This window comes from Alexandromys fortis, unplaced genomic scaffold (genome assembly GCF_014885135.2).
Source record: "Alexandromys fortis isolate MF-2015 unplaced genomic scaffold, M_Fortis_MF-2015_v1.1 scaffold_242, whole genome shotgun sequence".
In the NCBI taxonomy this organism is placed as follows: domain Eukaryota; kingdom Metazoa; phylum Chordata; class Mammalia; order Rodentia; family Cricetidae; genus Alexandromys; species Alexandromys fortis.
Genome location: NW_026068123.1, coordinates 1,774,725 through 1,781,059, shown reverse-complemented (window position 1 = coordinate 1,781,059; position 6,335 = coordinate 1,774,725). Strand labels below are relative to the sequence as shown.

Sequence of the window (6,335 nt, the reverse complement as noted above, 5' to 3'; positions counted from 1 at the left end):
AACAGAAACTGCCTTGAAATGTGTATCTGATCTGACTGCTGGATATGGGGACCTCAATGAACAGCATCAAGTCTATCACAATTCATTATGAGAATCATTTATTTTCAGGTTTAGGACACAAAGATTTATCAAATTGAGAACCCTATGCTACATTTTATACAAGATTTAATTCTTAAAGGCCTTATACAGTCTTTGAATCAAATTCATTTCAGTGCTGGGACAAAAACCATGGATGCCAGGCAAGCCCTGACCCATATACCCAGCCTCATTAGTAACTACTCTGACTGAGATCCAAATTTCCAAATGCAAAGTCAAATTTAAATAGTAGGAACAAATTTTAATTCATTATTTTAATAATGAATTTAATATTTTAATTATTTTATAATGAATTTACTATTTTAATTCATATCTTCTGTATGATGGCATTGTGGGGAATATTTTAGGGCAATGAGTACTGATACTGTAAGAAGTCAAAGCAGGGACCTATTAAACCTTTTCCCCTTCATGTTTACTATGTAGTCACTTGCTCTTCATCTTATTGTAGAAAATCTCAACATACACTACATCCTCCTAACCACTACGTAACCTAAAGGCCAATGGTGCACACTAGTAAACTCAGCACTGGTGTGTGGGGTAGGATCTTAAGAGTTCACGGTCATAAGGCTGGGAAGATGGCTTAGTGGTTAATGAGCACTTGCTGCTCCTGCAGAAACTCAGGTTTGGCCGAGCCGTGGTGGCGCACGCCTTTAATCCCAGCACTTGGGAGGCAGAGGCAGGCGGATCTCTGTGAGTTCGAGACCAGCCTAGACTACAAGAGCTAGTTCCAGGAAAGGCTCCAAAACCACAAAGAAACCCTGTCTTGAAAAACCAAAAAAAAAAGAAAAAAACTCAGGTTTGGTTCCCAGCATGCACATGGTAGATTACAATTATCTGTCAGTTTCAGCTCTAGGATACTGATTCAACACCGGCTCTGAGGGCAACAGGCACACATATACATGCAGACAAAAAACTCATAAAATACTTATTTACTAGTTCAAGAACAGCCTAGTCTATACAAAACCCTGTCTCAAGAGGAAGAAAAAAAATGAAAAAAAAAAAAAAAATAAAGCAATCCTAATTCTCAATTCACAACCCCCGCAAGAAAGTCTGAAATTCAAAATGCCCATGGACCTTAATAAAGACCTCGTCTCAAAAGTCCTCATTCTATACTTTGCTGCTGAACAGATTTTCCATGGGCCCTTAAAGGCAACTTACCTACTTCAAGGATCTCTGACTAATATATAAAACGCATTGCCCATCTCACATATGTTGTTGTACCTCAACTGACCGGATTATCAGGTGAAATTCTCCTGTCTCAGGTAGGACTAGAATTCACAGCCTTCAAAATCCAAAGAGCCTTCTCATTACAACAGAGGAAAATACAACCTGGTGCCAAGACCCTGCATGAATCCCACAAAGCATAACAAAATTATCTATGCTGCCCTTTGCTGTGGGATAATGCTCTTGTACACTGTAAAGATTTGTCACTCGTACTGGTTTAATAAAATGCCAGTAGCCAGGCAGGAAGTATAGGCGGAGCAACCAGACTAGGAGAATTCTAGGAGGAGAAAAGAGAGAGCCGCAGTCATCATCCAGAAGCAGAAGATGAGAACGCCTTACTGAGGAAAGGTACTAAGCCACATGGCTAAACATAGATAAGAATTATGGGTTAATTTAAGTTGAAAGGGTAATTAGTAATAAGCCGGCAATAATAGGCCAAACAGTTTGTAATTAATATAACCTCTGTGTGTTTATTTGGGACTGAATGGCTGCAGGATTGGGAGGGACAGAAACTTCTATCTACAACCCTTGGCTTCCCCAATGTTCCTTCCACAAGGTTAACTAACACCAGGGGACTCTATGGCTTCTGGATTACATCTGAGCCATGCTGCTGTGCACTGCTGCCTGTACTCAGCTGACCGACTCTGAAACTCCCCCTTCCTAAACAGAAAGGGCCTAAAGAATCTACAAATGCGTTCAACTTTCTGACATGGCAACACAACAACATTGACACTACAATCTCTTCCTCAGTCTCAGCAGGTAGGACTAAGCCATCAACGCTCATCAGCTAAGTTACTGCTGCAACTTTAATAGGATAAATCCAAAGGAGGTAGACCTTAAAATTCAAATAGATTAACAAATGATTGTCTTACAATGGTTGAGCTTAGTACATGGATAGAAAGAGATCACATTAAAGCAAATATACCAGCAAATATTATATTTCTCTAATGAAATCTAGATAAAAAAAATAATAAAAAGAAATTTAAAAAGGCCAGGCACAGTGGTACTTGCATGTATGCTTGTAATCCAAACACTAGAGAGGCTGAAGCAGGACTGCACTGGGATACACTGAGTGTCAGGCTAGCCTGGACTACAGACCTTGTCTCAAAATGAGTAAATAAAATAATAATCATAATGGAACTGGAGAGATGGCTCAGAAATTAAGAGTACTGGCTACTCTTTCAAAGGGCCAGGATTCAGTTCCCAGCACCAACCTGTAACTCCAGCTACAGGTGATCTGATATCCTCCACGGAAATTCCACTCACAGAGAGCACGGATCTACACTCAGACAAAATACCCATACATATAAAAAGTGAAAGTTTGTTTAAAAACATAATAATATTTAATAAAGTAGAAGAGAGATGGCAGAGTGGTTGAGTGATGCTCTTGCAGAGGAACAGGTGTTTTTAGCAGCAACAGGTGGCTCACACCTACCTGTAAGTCCAACTTCAGGTGATCAATAACTCAGCCTCTACAGAAAGGCATACATATATACAAAGGTATACACACACATCTCTTTTTAAAGATTTCTTTCTTAATGTTTTGCCTGCATATAACATATGTGTACCACCTGAGTGGCTAGTGACCCTCCAGGCCAAAAGAGGGTGTCCAATCCTCTGGAGCTGGAATTACAAATGGTTGTGAGCCACCTCGTGGGTGCTGGGAACCGAACCCAGGTCATCTGTAAGACTAACAAGTGCTCTAAAACAGAGGCTTCTCTCCAGCCCCAATAAACTTTGTTTTTAAAGCAAAGCCTACATGAGGGACTATTTGACAAAAGAGAGGGTGGGAAGACGCAAGAGATTGTAAGATCAAAATGCAGAGTGGAAATGTATAAACACATAATGAAACCTATTGGAGGTTTAAAAACCGGGCCAAAGGAGGAGTCTAAAGTTAGAGCAAGATTTAACACAAAGATTCTAAGTGTTCCTGACACATGCTCCCCCACAGAGAAAATAATTAAGTTCGAATATACTACTTTAGAAAAATAAAGCCTCATCCACTCACTAATAGAGTTCCACTTATTCAATCATGTGTATGTACTAATGTGTACCACATGACTGTAAGTGCCTGGTCTCCCCATCCCCTTATAGCTGGAGTTACAGTGTTAGAAACACTAATACGATAGCTGGGAACCATAAGCAGGTCCTCTGGAAGCGCCATGAGCTCCTAACAACCAAGCCATCTCTCCAGTCCCAAATTCCAGTGTTTTGTAAGCCAGTGCCAAGCTGCCTTTTTTTCACTTGTGACCACTTTATAGTGGGGATGAAAAGAAGGGGAAGGGATGATTTGCGGTCTGCACACCCCGAGCATTTAAATTTTTCTCTTTTTGCCAAAATGGTGCATGGTAGATTAAAAATAACAACAAAACCTAACTCATGGAAAGTATCTGTTTCCAAAACGGAAGGATGCTAAAATCTAATCGCTGGCAGTGAGACGGGCTAGAAAGACAGTGGAAAGAGGATATGATAAAGAAAGAAAAAAAGCCCCTCACCCAGAGATTTTTCCTGTCCATCAAATTCCACCACTGCTCACCAGTAAGTGCCAAGATGACCAGGTCCGTGGGGCGATGGGGCGCCAAGCCGGGCTCCAACGGCGGAAATCCTTTTCCTTCAGGAAAAGCAAAAATTTTATAAGATCACCTTAAAGGCGTTCGAGGCAGCAAGGTCTATATTCGAACTATACATACACGGGGTGATCAACGCACACTTTAAGCGAGATGGCCCCCGGCCGGGGCCGGAGGACCGCTGGGCCCAAGCCTCTGAGGGGCGACCTGGCGAGACGCGCGGCCCGGGGACGAGCGGGGTCCCCACGAAGGCCACCACCAGATCTGACTCCCCACCTCGGCCACCGCCCATCCCCTCACCCGTCTCACCAGAGCCCGTGCAGCCAGCCCGCCGCCGGGGAGAAAAGAGAACGGGCCGGGCTAAGCCACACCGGAAAAGACGGAGACGAGCTGCGGCTCACTTCCGCTTGCCGAGTCGGAATCCTTCCGGAATAGAAATTTCGGTTCCTGGGACTTGGGTTCGGTTGATCCAGAAGCGGAGGTTTAAAAACCGGGCCAAAGGAGGAGACTAAAGTTAGAGCAATATTTCTGGGCGAGGCCAGCCTTTCCCGATGACCAAAACCATGGTGAAGTTAAAAACACAGCCCGGGAAGTACGGGGTCTCAGGAGGCTCACAAACCTTCCCTCCTCTTGGGTCCTGTTCTTCCCGTGTTGATAAACCAGATCTGTGAACCGGCGGCCTCTCGCCCCACTCAACCACAACAGCCTTGAGTTTTTATTTCTGGACACCCTGCTAAATTCTAACCGTTGGTGGTGAGACGGGCTAGAAAGACAGAAAATGAAGAGGACGTGAAAAAGGAAGAAACCCCTCTCCCTGAGACTTCCTGATGAAAAAATTAAAATGTAAACACAAGTGAGACAGCCAAAACTTGCTTACAGAGAAAAAGTGTGTTTTCGTAAAGACATCTCCAACTGATATGTTAAAGACAAATTTAAAAATAAAATATCAGAGCCAGGAATGGCAGTGCACCCCTGCAATCACAGCACCCGGGGCAGAGGCAGGCAATCTCCCTGAGTTTGAGGTCAGCTTGCTCCATACAGCAAGTTCCAGGCTAGTCGGGGGCTACATAATGAGAACCCATCTCAAGACAAAAATGAAAATAATTGCAACAAAGAAAATTTGCTTACTTCGAGCCAAAATGCCTACAATCTTGAATTTCACTGTATTAACACTCCTCTCAGCCCAAATGTGAACAATGCACCTCATATAACCATTGAACAATTTCATTTGCAAATGGAAATTCATTAAGAATGAGTAAACCAGTCATATATTGTATTTAATTCTTAAATGATATTTAAATTTTAAGCTTTGCTTAATCTTTAAACCTTATTATAAATCACATCCTTTGCAAAATAGAACTGAGAAAGTCACAGATCATTCATGTATGCACTGATATATCTATAAACATTGAAGACACATCTAAATGAGATCCCCTGTAAAAGCCCACACCTTTGTCTGGGGATTGTGTACTGTCTTTTTCCTACAAAACTTTCTGTCCAAATGTTAGTTGTGAGGGACACATCTAAACTGCCACTATCAGCAGTCTGTGGCGCTTCCTTAATTTTTAAAATTTTATTAAAATACAGTATTTCATCCCCTCCCTCTTTTCTCTCCAACCCCTCTGAAGTCTTTTTAATTTTTTTTTCTTTAGATGGTCTCACTATGTAGTCCTGGTTGGCCTGGAATTCTCTGTGTGACCAGGCTGGTCTGGACCACCCCTAGATTTCCTGCACTAAAGGTGTTCGGTCACATGTCCCAGTCCTCTTCTTTCAGTTTTTGTTGTTGTTGTTTTGTTTGTTGCCTCCTGGGGTCAAGGAAATGGGAGACCCACAGAAGACTCCAACATGGGCAGATTTGGACATAACAGGCTGTATTGCTGAACGATAAGGTCATCCATTTTTATATCACAGTAAGAAGTTAACACCAAACCTCCATAGTAGATTTGGTTTGTTTTGTTTTGATTTTGACACATTATTTTACATGATACACTTCCCGATTTCGAGGGGAAAGGAATTTTCACAGTCGTGTGCTCTCAACACAGTCAGAGGGAGCTGACACTGAAACAGCCAACTTGTGAAGTCCATGTGAATGTGTGGCCGCCCAGGGATAACTTGGAAAAGTACAGATCTCAAACAGTACCCAAACGATAGATTGCCAGGTACTACACAGGCTGCTGCCCACGGGCAGCTACAGTGGCTCAGAGCAAAGAGAAATCAGCCTTCTTGGGTGGGAGGTTGGAGACATGGGCTATGTTGGGTCTTACTGCCTACTCTTACTGCCTGGCATCTCCAGTCCTGTTTTTCTCTGAGTGAAGTATGCTTTCCCTTCTCAACCTCCTTGTCTGTTCTAGCTTCTGTTTCTGCCCCACTGAGTACTTGTTTTTGGTTTTCTTTCCAGTTACACTTAACATGGGAAGGGGAAGGAACAGGCTGATACATTCCCTCTCT

The 6,335-nt window shown here is 42.7% G+C and overlaps 1 protein-coding gene across 12 annotated transcripts in view; it reads right to left on the bottom strand.

Moving 5' to 3' along the window:
* The window catches only part of LOC126490558 (zinc finger protein 26), a 22,781-nt gene extending 18,317 nt beyond the window's left edge, over positions 1 to 4,464 (bottom strand). For 2 of the 12 annotated variants that reach the window (XM_050125561.1, XM_050125559.1), the window contains exons 1-2: positions 4,197 to 4,464; positions 3,857 to 3,931 (exon numbers count right to left, since the gene is read on the bottom strand). The gene's annotated coding sequence lies outside the window, so the exon portion shown is untranslated. Of the gene's footprint in view, positions 1 to 3,815; positions 3,932 to 4,010; positions 4,158 to 4,196 lie in introns of those variants that run through there. The other 10 variants (XM_050125564.1, XM_050125567.1, XM_050125565.1 and 7 more) reach the window with 8 other exon arrangements.
* Between the last annotated feature and the right edge of the window lie 1,871 nt (positions 4,465 to 6,335).